General features: G+C 37.9%; 1 protein-coding gene across 5 annotated transcripts in view; it reads left to right on the forward strand.

Moving 5' to 3' along the window:
- Positions 1-19,063, forward strand: part of raraa (retinoic acid receptor, alpha a) — a 564,031-nt gene that overhangs the window by 155,313 nt on the left and 389,655 nt on the right. For 3 of the 5 annotated variants that reach the window (XM_060848780.1, XM_060848777.1, XM_060848778.1), the window contains exon 3: positions 13,501-13,556. The exons of the other annotated variants lie outside the window; for them this stretch is intronic. The gene's annotated coding sequence lies outside the window, so the exon portion shown is untranslated. The remainder of the gene's footprint in view (positions 1-13,500; positions 13,557-19,063) is intronic. 5 annotated transcript variants of the gene reach the window in all.

The raw sequence follows: 19,063 nt of genomic DNA on the forward strand, positions 1-19,063 counted from the left end.
CATTTTTTATGCTTTATCTGGACCAGGAGTTAGGAATTAAATTGAAAAATTTTTAAATGAGAAAATACAGTAGTTATTATAATTCCATAATTTATTTAAGGTTTATGGCAACTAACATATTAGCTTCAAATACCTGTGCTGTTGAGCTACTAGAAAGAGGTAAATAACATTACAAGTATTGCCAGTATTAAATGTTGAAATAAGTTGTTTATTTCAAATTTTCAACTGAGGCAACTTTTTTATGTTTTTAAAAAAATGCATAAAGTTCAATATAAGCATTAAACATTTCAAGCAAGATTTAAATTTTGTGAGCACTCTTCTGTTGTATCTTGTGACTATTTGGGGACAGTTTTGTTTGATAAAGTGTGCTTTGAAAGAGAAACGTTCATCTAGTATGTCATGTTTAAGTTAAAATTATACTGTACTTCATTTACTTGTTAAGTCTTTAATGCAGTGTGCCTCTGAAATATTTTAGGATGCTTTGGATGCAGGGTCTGCAAATAAATGCAATGATTGAAGCTTCTTCTTTCAATGGTATCGGTTCTAACAGATGAACACAGGAGCTTGAGGAAATACTAGAAATGGACAAATCTGATGAAGAGGAAACCTACTTCCTTCATGTTCTAACAACAAAGCCATTCAGGCCAAGCTAGATTTCATTTTTTTGTTGTGAATTAGTCAGTCTTAGCCAGGGCGGAATTATAGTCCTTAAAGTTGCCCACTGCTTTTGATGAGATAAAATTCAACTTGTGTTCCTGCTCCTGATCACAATCCAAGGGTTTTTGCTGGAAGTGAACATGTAAATGCTGGGCTGTACTATGATTCCTGTCATTGTGTATAACCTGCCAATATTCAACATGTGAATGGAGTCTCAAGTAAAGGAAAATACTGAAGATGCTGGAAATCTGAAACAAACACAGAGAATGCTGGGTAAGTGTCATACCGGACTAGGCAAGATAACTCTTGCTACATATGCTATCAGACCAGTTGAGTTTCTCCAGCATTCACTGTATTTGTTATGTGAATAGGGCTACTTGGAAGAATTTGCAGAGACTTACATTTTTGATCCTTTGGGTCACCTTTCTTTGTTGAGCTTCCATATTTGAACTTCTCTGACTTGTGAGTATTTAGCTGTTTTGTATATGAAGATACCCTAAATGGTGCAAATCTGTGTGAATGTCAGGAGCATGCCTAGAACAGGAATGCAAAGCTTTCATTCAGAATTGCTTTGAGTACAGGTTCTAACCTCTGTTTCCAGAGAATCATTCATGCCTATAATAAACACTAAATGTATTGGGCTTTAATTGATCAATGTGCATGAATCAAAATTGATGAAGAAGCAAATAAATAGTTGGAATATGATATGAATATTGCAGTAGATGTTATGCCAATCTAAATTTTGAAGCAAAGGAATAGTGAATAGTTTATAATCCGGATCAAATTATGTAGCTTACAATTGATGTTAGTTGACTTAATTATGTTTTTTTCTTTACATTCTTACGAACTGAGTGAACTAACTGGCCTAACATGACCACAATGAAAACTAGACAAAGGATTAGGCATTTTACTTCTGCACTTTCCCACCTATGACGTTCTGTTGTTTACATGAAAGGCTGGAAAGTGGTTGGCTTCAAATGCAGAGGCAGTACTCTAAGCATCAGTTTTCTTATTTGTAGAATGTAATTGAATATGACTGAAATAGTTGCTTGCGCTTGACATATTTGAATAACTCGCAGCTAAATTCAAAAGTTGCTTCTAGTCATACAAACAACTTTGATTTTTTTTTGAATTGCGTGTAGTTCTATTGTACAGCTCAGGTCTTTGTAAAGCTATTTGGTTAGAACAGTGCATTTTATAGGCTGGAATAATTTGGAATGCATTGGGTTTCGACTTTTATTTGTATTACTGCTGAATGGCAGGAGCCATTACCAAACTAAACCTGGAGAAAAATGTTTTCGTCACAGAATGGCTGCTTATATCTGTAGAGCAGTCAAGTGAGAATAGCATTTTTAAAAGGGGAAAATATTTCAATGCATCATAACCCATTATTTGTGGGTAAAGATTACAAATCTGTGAAATGTATCCGTGCCAATCACCTGTTTATTAAGTTAAAGTGAGGGAGGACTGTGTTGGTTTTAGAGGAAAGAACGGCAACAAATTGAAATAACTTTTAATGGTTCCAGTACTATATTAAGCACGATGTATTTATCTATTAGGGATGGAAATTGTTTTCTTAATCTCTTCTTTTATGGGATTGTCATCTCATCTCAGCTTTTTAAAATCCATTCCAGTCAACACTCAAAACATATCAGCAATTCTCCCTCCACTTTCTTCATTGTGAGTTCATGGAATCATAGAAATGCTACAGTGTAGAATAGGCCATTCAGCCCATACTGACCTTCTGAAGAGCTTCTCACCCAAACCCATTATCCCTGGCTCATCCACCTAGCTTACACATCCCTGAACATTATGGGCAATTTAGCATGGCCAGTTCATCTAACCTGCATGTCTTTGGATTGTGGGAGGAAATCAGAGCACGCAGACACGAAGAGAATTTGTAAACTCCACACGAGCAGTCACCCAAGGCTGGAATTGAACATGGGTCCCTGGCGCTGTGAGACAGCAGTGCTAACCACTGAGCCAATGTGCTGCCCTGTAGGAGTTGTGCTCATAAAAGTGAAGGTGGACATTATTAGAAGGAAATAGAACATTTTTCATTTGCCAAGGTCAATTTTTCTGAATTAGTTATTGATCAAAATTCTCAAGCCCTCATCTGAAAAGACCATACTTCACTGAATATAATATTTGTGACACCAGAAATCCTACTGTGCCTGCTGAAGAATATTGCCAATTTATTGCAAATTATTGCTGAAATAGGGGCATTGTTGTGTGGCATCTAGGCAGGTTTCAGTTGATTGAAATTGTTTAAACTCACTTCATACAGAATCTTCATGGCTGAGTTTGACCTAAGTCCAAGGGTTGAAAGACCAACGTCTAACCCATTGCTGTGCCCCAACCTTCAAATGTGTTATAGTTTTAATTGTGTTCAGGTTTGTCTAGACACATAGTTTGCTCTGGTCTTATGATCTTCAGCTGTGTTGAACATTTGACTGTTTTCAACTTGTGCTAATGATCTGGCATTCAATTCTATCTGGCTAGCCTTGCACAGTAGGGGCCCATAAGGTTATTAGCACTGATTAGCCTACACTGCAGTACAAAGCATTACAGTACTTGACTAGCTTATAACCTTGAATTAATTTTGTGTCTTGGATCGTTCCCTTTTTTTATTCTGTGTAGTCAATATTTATACATTTATTTATTTGAGGACACAACTAGAGTTAGGTTTTTATACTGTATTGATAGATTTTGAAGCTTTCACAATTCATAAATCCATTGGCAACTTGACACACAATCATGTGGATTTCAAGTAAAATCAAAGTTGTTCAAATTTATTCCTGAAAATGTATTAGTGTATTGTCTAATGAAGTAGTGTAAGGAGTAAAATATCTTGAGAGAAAAATGGTCCTAAATCACACACTGATTAGTTGACTGGAATTAAAACAGCATCAGGAATGCAATAAGAAGCAGAAGAACTGTGGTCACTGGAAATCAGAAACAAAAACAGAAATTTCTAGAAAACCTCAGCAGGTTTGGCAGCATCTGTGGAGGTAAAACAGAGTTAACCATTCAGGTTCAGTGACTCTCATTCTACACTTGGATCCAAGAAGTTACCTGGTCTAGAGAAGATGAACTACATCAGACAGAATGTCTTTTGAGCCAGTTTTTCTCTCAACACAGCAAATAGCCAGAACTGCAAATGATCAGACCTAGAAGGTGAATTTGGATTAAACAAAAAGTAAGGAGTAGACTTTGCAGGTGGTCAAATCAAGGTTATTTGTGTGGAATTGAGAAGGACAGGCAATTAGAAAAGTAACTAAACATCTATATGAAAGAAATGAAAAAATAACACCTTTTATAATCTATGGATGCTTTAAACGAGAAAAGTGAAGTAAAGAAAAGGAATTCCAGTTCATGGGACATTGGATTTTGTTTTAGATTAGATTCCCTACAGTGTGGAAACAGGTCATTTGGCCCCACAAGTCCACACCGACCCTCTGAAGAGTAACCCACCAAGATCCATTTCCTTCTGACTAATGCACCTAACACCATGGGCAACTTAGCATGGTCAATTCACCCGACCTGCACATTCTTGGACTGTGGGAGGAAACCAGAGCACCTGGAAAAAACCCACACAGACATCTACAAACTCCACACTGACAGTTGCCCAAGGCTGGAATTGAATCCAGGGCCCTGGCACTGTGAGGCAGCAGTGCTAACCACTGAGTCACCGTTAACTAGGGAAATGTGAAGTTTTTAAATTAAGAAAGGGAAAATGGGGAAAATAAAACAAACCAGGATCATCAATTGAGAGGAGCAAAATGAAGCATTTCAGTGAAACATTATACATAATAGAGGAATACAACCAAATGCCTCTGTTATAAACAACTGTTAATGGCACTGAACAGAGTGGGAAATATACTGTGGAAACTGGAGCACTTACTCTGCTGTAAAATCACTAAAATAAAAACAGAAAATACATTAACAGAAACTTGGCTTCAAACTCTGCAAGTATAGAAAATTAATATATTAGTGTACAATATATTCAAAAAGCTCGACAATATCTGAAAGGTGACAGAGTATAAATATTTGCACATGCTACAGAGAGAACTGATATCGATAAAAGAAGGTGTACAAACATGACCACTATGTTTGGAGCTGACATATTGTCTTAAAGAAAAGGTCTGTTAGATTTGTGGAGGTATACTGTGGATAGAAGGTTGAAATGGAAAGATATGTAAAGGGTTTAGAGAAGAGAAAACGTGGATTAATCAAGATCCTTTAGAGTTTGCCAAAACATTATTAAGAAGTAAGAGTAAAAAAGAAATGAGGAGGCAGTCTTGAGAAAAGTGCTCGATATAAGGATGAGACTATTCAGTGTTCTGCCTGGGTCTACACATGATTCAGCAGGCTGTTTCTTTTCACCTGCAAATATTTGGGCACATGGTGCAGCATATGCCTTAGGGTGCCAGGATATTGTGGGGATTTGCCTCAGTTTCTTTTCTTTGCTACTGTTCTGCCTCAACTAAGGCATTAGGATGCAAAGCATGATGGAGCTTGATTGGCCCATTGTTATCATTAAGAGCAATTTGTCAAAACCCCTCCTGGTTAATAAGGTAAATATCTGGCAGCGTATCTTTAAAGTGTGTGCTTTGTGCTTCCTGAAAAGTTGGCCATTTGAGAAGTGAGAGAACAATTATGAAAGATGGGCCAGGGTAAATGGCCACAAATTGATTCTAGTGGCTGAGCTAGATCCAGAATGAAGGGAAGACTCCATGTAAGAGATTTCGAACATGCAAAAGTTAAGATACCATGAAATTCCCTTTCATGGTTAATGAATGAGGCAGAAGCTATATCAGTTGTCGAGGTTAAAATAGATAGGTGAGTGATTTAAAAGGGTGCAAGGATATGGGAACAGAATAGGTAAATACGATTAGAGTTATTCATTCATGTAGCAGGTAAATGCTGACAAGAACTGTTTGGGCTTATTGACCTATTTTATTCTTGTAACTTTAAAATGTAACCTGTATTCAAATTTCTTAATTTTAAGTATGTAAACCCAATTGAAATTTGAATTTAACGTTTGCAGGTTTAAAGATCAATACCAGGAATGTAAGTAAAGACAGACAGCAAAAACATCTATTTATTTTGTACTTGGATGCATTCTGGCCACATATAGTCCACTAATGACTGAGTTACTGTTGTCATCTTGTTTGATGTGTGATGAAATAGAAGTAAAAAATGAGGTCTGCAGATGCTGGAGATCACAGCTGCAAATGTGTTGCTGGTCAAAGCACAGCAGGTTAGGCAGCATCTCAGGAATAGAGAATTCGACGTTTCGAGCATAAGCCCTTCATCAGGAATAAGAGAGAGAGAGCCAAGCAGGCTGAGATAAAAGGTAGGGAGGAGGGACTGGGGGAGGGGCGATGGAGGTGGGATAGGTGGAAGGAGGTCAAGGTGAGGGTGATAGGCCGGAGTGGGGTGGGGGCGGAGAGGTCAGGAAGAGGATTGCAGGTTAGGAGGGCGGTGCTGAGTTGAGGGAACCGACTGAGACAAGGTGGGGGGAGGGGAAATGAGGAAGCTGGAGAAATCTGAATTCATACCTTGTGGTTGGAGGGTTCCCAGGCGGAAGATGAGGCGCTCCTCCTCCAGCCGTCGTGTAGTTGTGTTCTGCCGGTGGAGGAGTCCAAGGACCTGCATGTCCTCGGTGGAGTGGGAGGGGGAGTTAAAGTGTTGAGCCACGGGGTGATTGGGTTGGTTGGTTCGGGCGGCCCAGAGGTGTTCTCTGAAGCGTTCCGCAAGTAAGCGGCCTGTCTCACCAATATAGAGGAGGCCACATCGGGTGCAGCGGATGCAATAGATGATGTGTGTGGAGGTACAGGTGAACTTGTGGCGGATATGGAAGGATCCCTTGGGGCCTTGGAGGGAAGTGAGTGTGGAGGTGTGGAGGTCCTTGGACTCCTCCACCGGCAGAACACAACTACACGACGGCTGGAGGAGGAGTGCCTCATCTTCCGCCTGGGAACCCTCCAACCACAAGGTATGAATTCAGATTTCTCCAGCTTCCTCATTTCCCCTCCCCCCACCTTGTCTCAGTCGGTTCCCTCAACTCAGCACCGCCCTCCTAACCTGCAATCCTCTTCCTGACCTCTCCGCCCCCACCCCACTCCGGCCTATCACCCTCACCTTGACCTCCTTCCACCTATCCCACCTCCATCACCCCTCCCCCTAGTCCCTCCTCCCTACCTTTTATCTCAGCCTGCTTGGCTCTCTCTCTCTCTTATTCCTGATGAAGGGCTTATGCTCGAAACGTCGAATTCTCTATTCCTGAGATGCTGCCTAACCTGCTGTGCTTTGACCAGCAACACATTTGCAGATGAAATAGAAGTATACAGGTAGGTCACTTGAAAGTCTGACATTTCCTGGTGAAAATTCTGGAAATGAAAGTAGTGCTTCAGAAATGAATCACTTGTTCTGGTAAATGAATTTTTTGATGTGTCAGATTTACTAGGCAGTACTAAACAAAGCCAGATGTTTTTTGTTGATATAGTATTATTCTGCTGATATCGTGGAAGAATTGTTCCTTTAATACAAAACTGCCAACAGTGATGGTCATAAAACAAGCTAAATTCTTGAGAACTGCAATAAAAAAATTCTGCTTAATTTGAAGTATATGTGCAGAGTCAGTAGTTCATTCAGAATGTTAGCCAGGATAGTACAGTATAAAGGATTGCTTCCATCTGTTTATTTTGGACTTTTGGCATACTTACATATAGATATATATATATATTTTCTCATTGTATTGGAGTAAACTAAAGCATTCCGGACCATTGGACAACAGTGAAATAACAGTTTATATTTAGAGCTGGTAGGGAAGGGAACATTAGACAGGAGACAGGAAAGATTGCTGGAGTGGAGGTGGTGTGAAAAACATGAAGAAAGAGAAATTTTTCCAAATGTAAGAACTGAGGCACCAAATATTGTGACAGATTTTTGATGTAATTAGTGAATTGTATTCACCAGCCACAACTCCGAACATAGCCAAATCTGCATGGGGCCATCCAACTACGTTCACCAACATGTGAATGTTTCTAAAATTGAAATCATTGTTCAGTTTACGGAGGAAGTATGGATTATGGTAAGATGTTCCTTGTAGATACAACCCTTTATTAGAAACAACAAATGTTGCAGATCACAGGGGGTCAGGCAACATCCATGGAAAGAGAGCACCTCATGTTTCGAGTCTAGATGATTCTTCATCAGACCTGATGTGAAGTGTGGAGGGGGCAGCACTTATGCTTTAGTTGGGGGAATACTGTTGAATGCTTGGGGAGATAGGATGCTGATAGTCTAGATTAAGTGATCTGAATGTGAGAATGGCAGAACAATGATGTGTCTAACTGCCAGTGGAGTGTGGGGAGGAGAGAGAGGGTGACAGAGAATGTAACAGGTAAAGATTAAAGGAAGGGAAGGAATGGGAGTTATTTCGCAAGTTGAAGATGTTGAACTCAATATTAAGTCCAGAAGTTTGTAAAGTGCCTAGTCTGAAGTTAAGATGTTGGTTTTCTAGTTTGTGCTGTGATTTATTGGAGCACTGCAGCATGCCAAGGACAAGACAAGTGGGCATGCGGACAGGACACTGTGTTAAAATGACTGGCTACGAGAAGGTTGCGATTATGCTGCAGTAATTTGCTTTTACAACCCTTTAGTAAACCTTCCAATTGGGGGTAGTTGCTTGGCATTTTAATGAACAGTAATCCAGCCACCTACGCTTAGACGGTAGACTAACCTGGTATGAAATCTTTTAATGAAATATCTGAAAATGATCATGTTCCAGAAATCAATAACTAGCATATATGGATCACATAATACACAAACAGGCCATCAGTATTTATACTGCACTCTAGTTTCTACCAGTACTTCAATTTTTTGTTTTTATTTTTTCACGAGATGTGGGTGTCTGTCTAGACCAGCATCTATTGCTCAACCCTAATTTTACAGAGAACAGCGAAGAGTCATCCACAATGCTGTAGTTCTGGAGTTACTTGTAGGCCAGACCAGGTGTGGATGGCAAATTGCCTTACCTAGAACAGCTGGGTTCCAATGACAATCAACAATGGCCACTATTAGGCAAGCTGTTTATTCCAGATTTTATTGAATTCAAATTTCACCCTCTGCTGCCATGATTTGAAACCATGTTCCTAGAACATTGGCTGAGGTTCTGTATGGCTAACCCAGTAATATTAGCACTACGCCATAACCTCTCAGCAAAGGTTCTTTTCCCTTCTCCATCAATTGTGTTTTTAGCCTCCATTTAAATGTATCTATACTGGTCACTTCAGCACATTTCACATTCGCCCATTCTCTGGGCAAAGAAGATTTTTCTAAATTCCCTCTTTGATTCTTGGTGGCAATCTTATGGTGATGACTTCTAGTTCCAATCTTTCCCATGAATTGAAATACATTCTGTGTCTGGATTATCAAAACATTTCTCTGTTAAATAGATCTTCATTGCAACATCCTTCAGCCTTCCATAACCTCTCATTTTTGGTAACATCCTTGAAAACAAACTTTTTAGTTTTATGATAGACAAAGTTTTATTGATACAGAGGTATGTGAACACAAGTGGCATCTTACCTTTCAAGGAATTAAAGATGTTTGCCTTTTCTGTGACAAATGCATGAATGTACTCTCCATCAGGAGACCCAACTGACTAACTTTGAGAGCTAAATCAAATGTTGGATGGGACAATTTCTCGGACTACTGTTACAACTCAGTACTACTGTTATAATTTGCATTTTCATTCTCTTCTAACATGATAGTTCACAAGAACACTACCGGTCAGAATTTGAGCCGTATGAAGATATTAGAACAGATGATCAAAATCTAGTTCAAAGAGTTATAGGTAACAACATTATGGAAAATTGAAAAGTGGAGATTGTTGGAAAAGGAAGTCACCAGTTTAGGGGTTGTGCTCAGTTATCAATGTGAAGGAAATTAGGGATAATCCTCCAAACGTAGAGGGTCGGCCATCCATTGAGGGAGTCGAGAGTGTGGTGCTGGAAAAGCATAGCAAGTCAGGCAGCATTCGAGGAGCAGGAAAATCGACGTTTCGGGCAAAAGCCCTTCATCAGCCATTCCTGATGAAGGGCTTTTGCCCAAAACATCGATTTTCTTGCTCCTCGGATACTGCCTGACCTGCTGTGCTTTTCCAGCACCACACTCTCGTCTGTAATCTCCAGCATCTGTAGTCCTCACTTTTGCCATCCATTGAGGGAAGTCAGTTGTGTAATGTTAGTGTCATTGAACTAGTAATCCAGAGGCCCAAGTAAATGCTGAATTAGGTTCAACATATAAATCTGGATTAAAAACTGATTTAACGGTGACTGTAAAACCTCACCTTGGTCAGTAATGTCCTTTTATGGAACGAAATCTGCCATTCTTTCCTGGTTTGGCCTACATGTAACTCTTGAAATGCAGTTTGAAATGTCCTTACTAACCACTCCGTTGTATTAAATAGTGACAAAACCAAATTAAGGGTAATTAGAGAAGGACAGTAAATACTAGTTTATCCACTGATGTCCATACTCCACAAATGACTGAACAGAAAATAACTCCTCAGTTTCTAAGTTGACAAGTAGGAAAAGGGCCTTTTTCATTGATGTATAACTCTGTGACTCTATAAGATGGCTAATTGCATTGGATGCTTTCAACTGTTGACAATTATCCTTTTTGAACATATCTTAACCTAGACTCCCCCAACTTTATTACCAACATCGTTCTCACCCTGGTCCGACACATCAACCTCAGACTGCAACTTAAACAATACCCAAGATTCTCACAACGTTCAAACCCTATGCACAAACACTGCGCACATCATGATGAGAAAAAGCAATAAAGAAGAACAGTTGAACATCTTTGAGTTATTGCGCATCAAAAATTAAGCCCCGATGGCCATAATTTCACCTTCTAATCCAATACTTTCAGTTCCTTTCCAGAACCAATTATATCACCTCACAATTCCACTTCACAAGTACAAGGTTAATTCTGAAATAGTGCTGTAGATGCTGGGAATCTGAAATAAGAACAGAAAGTAAGAATGTTCAGCTATGGCAGCATTTCTGGAGAGAAACTGTGTTGATGGGCAGGATTTCCTAATGAGATCTGGACTCTAACACTGAGTCAACATTGGTAAGCCTCTTATTTTCCTGCCCTCTTGCCTCCAATCCCAAATCCAAGGGGCTGGGGAAATTCAACACAATGTTTTAGATAATGATGTTTGGTCGGTCATGAGAAGGTCTAACTGTATTTTAAACAAGCATCAGCATTCATCAGTGTATAGTTATTCGTACCCAAACTAATAAGGCATCACTAGAGGATTCTATAAGTTGTCCTTAGGTGTCTCCGATGTCATCCCTTATTAATATTTCAAACAGACAAACTTTGTAAGTGATGGTAAGTGACCCTCATTCTGTCCTGGAGAAGTATAAAAACATTGTTCCATGATATATTCGATCAGGAAAAATAAAGTCAGTTTAGCCATAATTTGGGAGAGAGAAATTCACCTTGAAACAACAATCCAAATCTACCCCTCCTAATGATTTGGCATTTCTGTTGTAAAGTGCCAGGAGAAAGCTAGATTCTTCTGGTAGTCAAATCAGAACATAATGACTTCACTGTATAAAAAGTCTAATAAAACTATCTCTTAATACTGTATACTTTGTAAGGGAGCAACATTCTAATGGGACCTTTTTTTAACTTCTGACTGACAATCCTGCAGCAATGTCTGATCCCAAAGCAATTGAGTAAGAATTCTATAGAAAACTAAGTCTGAAATTAATACCTTTATTCAAGAATACTGTACCAAGTTAACTTGCCTCAATTAGGAAAAGTCTTATTTATGACTTAATAAGAAATAAATCAAACCAAACAAATGTACTGTCAAACATAGGGCGTATTGGACTTAGAGCATTTCTAAAAGGGTTGTCTCCAGAATTAGATTCTCTTTATCATGAGGTTCTCCATATGTAGCTCACAATGCAACATTTTTGATTTCAGAGAAAAAGGGAAGCATGCTTTGACACCTATCTCTGTTAAATTGATTTCAAATTTCTGGCGTGGCATTTAAAGCTCATCCTGAACCTTTTATATATAGAATGTTCAAAAAGATTTGTCCATAGAAAGATTACGTTCAATGTCCATTCAGCATGCCACACCATGCTCACTTGGTTCAGCGACCACCCCTTACTGTTCTTAGATGCTAAAAATATATATCAGAGGATGGAATAACTTTGTGAGATGTTCTCTTAGAATTATACTACATAATATGACTCATTAAGTTTATGCTACTTCTGGAAGACAGGATGTATTGTGAGAGTGTGCTGACAAAAACCAATACAGATATTTTAGTGCGAAATGTGGAATTTTGATTATCAATGTGGTGAAATGTGTAATCTGGGATAAAAATACTTTGGTAATCTGGACTGATTTAGTAAACCTAGATAACTAAGTATGTTAAGATTTGAGGGACAGCAACTTGTATTCATATAACATCTTTAAAGTAGTAAAATATCTTGAGATGCTCATCTGAGTAATGATACTTCAGTATGTATGAAAAGTCAGCATCAAGTAGAAATTTGAATTTCATGATTGCTTGTGGTATGAAATATTTAGCTATTCACCCATTTTCGTGCTGTTATCCTAAAAATGAAGTAGGTAAGTAGCAATGGTCAATTGTCTTCTCATTTAATTAACTTGGATTCTTTTAATAAACTATTTGTTAATTCATTCGCTCGTTTCCTCAAGTACAACTACTATTCAAATGTTTAATCAGCTGGAATATGTAATGAACATTTACTGGTAATTGTTGTAATATGTAAAATTAAGTTGCAAACTTTGCTTGTTTGAAAATAGCATAACGTTCAAAACCATGGTGATACTATGGTTTCCTCTTGAGTGCCAGAATCCAGAACAATTTCATTTTATTCTTTGTTGTACCAAAAGTTTTTTTTTTAATTGAAGCTAGTTATTCAAAATATGATGTGTATAACACATTGATACCAATCTTGTCATTGTGCATTCAACAATGCATTGCACAATCCTGAGCCGAAACTGGCTTATAATGGCCTACAGCCAGATGCTTGACTAAAGCTCATTGTGTCGGTGTTTTTTTTCCTTCTGTTTAGAAAAAAAGGAAGTTTCAGATTGTGTATTGCACATCAGAGACTGATTTTACCATAGCATGGAGCTGTACCAGTTTTAAGCTGCAATATGTTCAATATTGGAGTTTCTCAAACCTCGAGTATTGAAATATTTAAAACTCTGCTTTTTAAAATAATGTACAAATAAAGCATTTAGTTCAACCGATCTGTTCAGTTCTTGTGACAGGAGTGCAGCAGACAGTGAAATTTGCACAATGAATATATTGCAAAAATTAAGAGCTTGCCCCATCAAAGTCCCCAGGAATAGTTCTAGATTGTATCGACCAGAAAACCTCTAAGATCTGCATTGAATTGACTGATCTTCAAAAGATCAGTAGCATTGCATTTGCCTTATTGGCCCTGTAACAGAAAGAACAACTTAGGATCCTAATCGTGCTCAGCATTTACAGATTCCATCTAAAAGATTAGCCTCTTGATAGGTAAAAACTGCACCAGAAGTAAAAATGGTGTTCGTCAAGGATGAAAAGCCTGTGTCACCATTTTTTTTCACTCAAAGAATGACCACTTGCATCTATGGAGTGCCAGCACTATTCTTTCAAGTGAGAAGAAAAAAAATGGGAAAATAATGAATTAAGAGCTTCAACACAGTTTGAAGTGCTTGGTCTGTTTATTTTTCACATAATTAAATAACTTGCTGTAATTAAAGTTTTTTTTATTTTAGGTCTCTCTTAATAGTGAAACAATCCTGCAATGTGTCAAAGTGGAGGAACCAACAAGGTAATGATCAACTCTCTCATTTATGCAATTGAAAGATTTGAGTCTGGAAGTTATGACTCCTATCAAATCTGTAACAAATTTCCAATACCAAACTTTTAACAGAAACTAAACTATTTCAATTAACTGACGAAAACATAAACTTTATTACTTTCTGAACTGCTTGAGAATTGCAGTAGCAAAGTGTATATGCAAGAATAAATGAAATCAAAAGCGAATCATGGCAAGGAAGGACATCTGCCTCCTCCATCCAGAGAGATCCTAGTCTCCAGGACCGTTTTTGAAAATATTCCAAGATTTTTGTATTGACATCTGTCCAAAAGGTTCCCCTTTCTAATGTGAACCTATTACACCTAGTTCTGCTCATATGGTTTACAGTAAAATTCCAAGTCAATTATTTCTATGTTTTTAACAACCTTCCAAGTCTTTATAGGACCAGCTCTCAGATGCCTCCTTTCCAAATTGAAATATTCAATTTCTTTAGTCAAAACATATATATATCCTGACACATAATTCATCTCTCAATTCCTATTAATCTAGATTGTGAGCCTTGGTTACAGATCTATTCCCAATGCAGTAAAACACCTTTTTGGTGTCTCAGTTATAGATATATGGCAAAATAGACAAAGAAAGGAAATTTAGTATGCTTTAGTGATACATAATTTTGATGTAAATGTCATTTGGTCAGGTGCGTGTGCATAAATCCAGATGAACGTCTGATCAGTTATGTTAAATTCTCCTGATAAATTGGAACTGATAACGTAATGTTGAGTGCCTACTGCCTTGGGTGCAAGAGTTCTGAGGCACATTTTGCACACATTTCTCATGGAATACTACTGTGACAAGAGGGCAGTTGCATTGCTTTAAAAATATACACAGACTCCGTTCATTAATGTGTTCAATTTTGTTTAAATGACGAAATCCAGAAGCTGAAACCATGTAATGTTCATTGAACACTCTTATAAAACTCGTGTTGTTATGGAAGCCTGTCTGTTTCAATTGGATCTTTGCAGCTAAAGGAACATTTCTGTAACTGCTTAGCAACTTGAACGATAGATCTTGCTTCTTATGTAGAGAATTAAATGTTTTTGAATTGTAGAGACTTAATTAGTAGGCAAATATGGTCGTGAAGATTAGAGTGGTGCTGGAAATGCACAGCAGGTCAGACACCATCCGAGGAGCAGGAAAATTGACATTTCGAGCAGGAGCTGGGCTCCCGAACTGTGGATTTTTCTGCTCCATGGATGCTGCCTGACCTGCTGTGCATTTCCAGCACCACTCTAATCTTGACTCTAATCTCCAGCATGTCCTCATTTTCGCCTAGCAAATACGGTAGTCAGTTTGCATATATCAAGGTCTCACAAGTAATAGTAAGATAGTGACCAGCTAATCCATTTGATATTGAGGGATAAAAATTGGTCAAGATCTCAAGACAAATTTCTCATCTTCAAATATTAGCCTATGATATTTAAGTATTCACCTGAAGTGGCATATCTTTCTGTCCTATTTGTAGCTGCTCTTCCCCATGCTCTTTCAATATGTCAGGTTTGTCTGTCTTACACCATTATCACAGATCCACTGAAGCTGGTCTTCCATTATTTTGTGATGTCTATAATCCAACTACATCACATTTGTCACCTCTTTCTGCTGCCCCTACTTTGTCCCCTCCATAGAAGAGACCTCCATAGCTTTTCAGTTCTTATCAAAAGACTAAAATTGTGACATTTTTTTGCTGTCACTTTTTAGATTTCTTTTTACTCTTGCAGTTTCAAGCCACTTTTCCTTTTTCTCTTATCTTGCATGGGAATTTTAAATGTGTCTTAGCATCCACATTTCAAATATCTCTATTTTTGTCCACAGATCTTATTTGTCCACAGGTTTCTGAAGCATGCAGGAACGTAAATAAATTTGGCATCTTATGAATTTCTTTACCTTGTTTCAAGCTAAAGAGACAACTAAGGCTAAGTTTAATAGCAAGTCCAAAATATACCTCCAAGTATGCAATATTCCCTCATTAATACATCAGATTATCAGCATAGAAATGTACTCAAATCTTTTAATGTGACTTCTGCCATCACCTCCTACTTTAGAGGGAAGAGTCATATCGCTGTGTTAACTTGACACTTCTTGAATAGTTATAGTTAGACAAAATATATCATTGAAACCTATCAGAATATTTATGATATTTAAAATTGCATTACATCAATATCTATGCATGCAATATTGTAGATATTGGACAGCTTGTTAACATCAAGCTATAGGTATTTCTATTGACTTAAATCTTTCTATTTTTTATACTTTCAACTTCAGGAGCAGATATCCCTTTAATCTGTCTCTCCTGAATGAAAATAAATGTTATCCTGTCTGTTTGAATAAATCGATATTGTTAGGTTTATTAGTGAATGCAAGTTCTCTCTGACCTGTATCCACCCCTGTAGCCAGACTAGGAGACCAGCTCAAGAAGAAGGATATCTCTATCAATGATATCACAGTTACAGCTGCTTTGAATCCTTCCAGACAAGTGGTCACAGACCTCTGTCATGTCTTCCAGCCTTTGGCTCGTAACTGATCTAAGCAGGATACAGAAAAAGATGTTGTCAAAAAATGCTAACAGCAAGTAATAACATTGTGAAATGGCTACCATTTCATTGATGTATAGTGGTCTACAAGCATAGAAGCAGAACCTTTCATGTGAATGCTCATTTCCCTTGATTCATTCTTTTTGTGGCGATCGGTACTTATTGAACATTTCCGCATTCAGACCCCACCCAATGACTGCAGCAGTCAGAGAAGCTTATTTAGCAGACATAATTTTATTCTTATGGTCATCTCTTGCCATCCTCTTCAGCGCTTTGCTGCTTCTTTTCCTCTGGCTGTTCAGTCATTTAGCCCCTATGAAGGGCAGAGCCCTGGAAAACAATGCAAATTAGGATTTACTCTTAAAATTTCTACATTAATCTAAGGAATGGAATCCCATCTTTTGATTGCTGAAGGTGTTTTATAGTATGAATGTGTGAATAAGTTAGTTGCAATGCACTTCTCCCATATACTTTGCCTCAAGCACTAGAATGTCATGAGCCAGGAAATATCTTTAGTTTATGAAAATAGTCCTAATATTTTTTTGCCAAAAACCATGGCAACATTGTGCTGTGATAACCGGGACTTCTGGAATAGAGCCATGTGGATGAAACATTCGGGCCATTGATGGAGCCTTGTAGAATGTGATCTGTTATGTCTGGAGAATTGCTATTGACTCTAATCTTACTCATTCGCATACCCGTGGTATCTGGTGGATAATACTGAACTTCCGTACCCTGGAGCCTTCTTTTTAAAGTAGACGCAGTTCTATGAGCTGCTCAAAGAGCCCACACATGTTTCCGTTTTAATTCTTAGATGTTTTGAAGTATAATAAATCATCTCTGCAAAAAAAAAATGTTGTGGTTTTCTGACAAAAAAGAAAAAGATGATTGATGTGCTTCTATAGAATAAGCAATAGATCTTAGGTTACCTGGATTATAACTCCTCCATTCTTTGTTTCTCTCTGTACTTTTGCAAAACAGTTTTATGTCTCTTGCAAGCTTAATCAACTGTTATTGCTTTGATGGTTTCGTCTTTAATTCTTCTTGATGGACCAGCTTTTTTGGTCTTATTATCTTCTCTCATCTCAAGTGGATTATCCATTGGTAAAGCTGCCTCCAAGAAACTCACTTCTTTCATTTGTGTCAGATATTGATCTTTCTCTTAGGGGAGTTGATTTTTATGAATGTGCACTACCATTTGGAAATTTCCCTATTAGAATGTGTGTGTTAAAAATTCAGGCGATTGCTCAAGATTGTGCATCTATTTTGAGTTTTGAAAATTCCTAATGTTCTGAATTAAGTCTTTGCACTGATATTTTCTTTTAGTAAGATCAGCTTAATAGTCTTAATTCCCTGTATGGTTCAACACCATTTAGTAATTGAATACTATTCCAGATCTGGTAAGGCTCCTTCATGGCTGGAGAATTTAAGACAGACTGTTTGAGACATTTGATTTTTATGTTGAGTATGGCCTCCACCCCTATCTTTCAGCTATAATCTTATTTTTATCCTTTCCATAAAACATATTCATATTAGTGAGATCACAAAAGCACTTTTCACCTCAGAAAATTAAGATTTTTAAAAAGATGTTGGTTTTTTTTGGATTAAAAAAAATAATTTTTTGCTCTTCCTGTAGCTGTCTCTCGCTCACTCCCACTATTTATTTATGCTTTAGTTTTTTCTTCTTTTGGCTTTTATTCATTCATTTTCATCAAGTACATTAACTTCCCTGTCAAAATAGTTATAGCAGAATGAATTAACCTAATGTAATTTTGAACGTTTAATAACGTTGCAACTTTTAAATGAAATGCATTTCTTTAAAAAGAAAATTCCTCTTGCCCTAAAGGCAATGACACTTTGCTGGGAAATATTGAACTTTCACAGTGTTCCAAGTTAACTTTTAGATTTAAGAAATCATGTAATTAATCCAAATAATTGTAAATTCCAATTAGCATTCTAATTTCATTCTCTGAGAAGTACTGTGCTTGTTATCCGGATCACTAATCTTGGAATAACCATTCATATGTTACAACAATGGAAAATTGTGTTTTGAGTCATTTTAATGTTTGCTTAAATTCATATTATTGTAATAGAAACATTTGCAAGTACATTAGCACTAGAGAGCAGTAGCTCCAAGTCTCTGGACAAGATACATTTTGAATGCTAAAACTTGTTACAAAGAAAGGAAAAAGATAAGGATGGGAGTATTATATATGCAGTACAGTTGTACAATGTTTTTGGGTCAAACCAAACAATCAGGGTTAGGTTTAGGATGTTGAGTTGACAAACATGTTCCATTTTGATTAATTTGTTGAGCCATTCTGATTCAGTATCAGCTCCGTTTCTTTTGTTATGGTTCTGTTTGCCAACTGGGAATTTGTGTTGCAGACGTTTCGTCCCCTGTCTAGGTGACATCCTCAGTGATTGGGAGCCTCCTGTGAAGCCTGGGAGGCTCCCAAGCACTGAGGATGTCACCTAGACAGTGGACGAAACATCTGCAACACAAATTCTCAGCTCGGCGAACAGAACCACAACAACGAGCACCCGAGCTACAAATCTTTTCACAAACTTTGAACCAGTTCTTTTGCATTCAAACCACCATTTGAACATCCAGCTGCTATTACTTGAGTTTAGTTACATATGGTTAAAACAATATAAAACTATGGCACCACAGTGGCTCAGGGAATGCACTGCTGTCTCACAGTGCCAGGGACCTGGGTTTGATTCCAGCTCTGGGTGATTGTGTATGGAGTTTGCGCATTCTCCCTGTGTCAACATGGGTTTCCTCTGGGTTTATTGGTTGCCTCCCACAGTCCAAAGCTGTGCAGGTCAGGTGGATTAGCCATGGGAAATGTCGGGCTACAGGGATAGGGTAGAGGGGTGGATCTGGGTGGGATGCTCCTCCAGAGGGTCGGTGTGGATTTGATGGGC

This window comes from Hemiscyllium ocellatum, chromosome 32 (assembly GCF_020745735.1).
Source record: "Hemiscyllium ocellatum isolate sHemOce1 chromosome 32, sHemOce1.pat.X.cur, whole genome shotgun sequence".
NCBI classification, from domain to species: Eukaryota; Metazoa; Chordata; class Chondrichthyes; order Orectolobiformes; family Hemiscylliidae; genus Hemiscyllium; species Hemiscyllium ocellatum.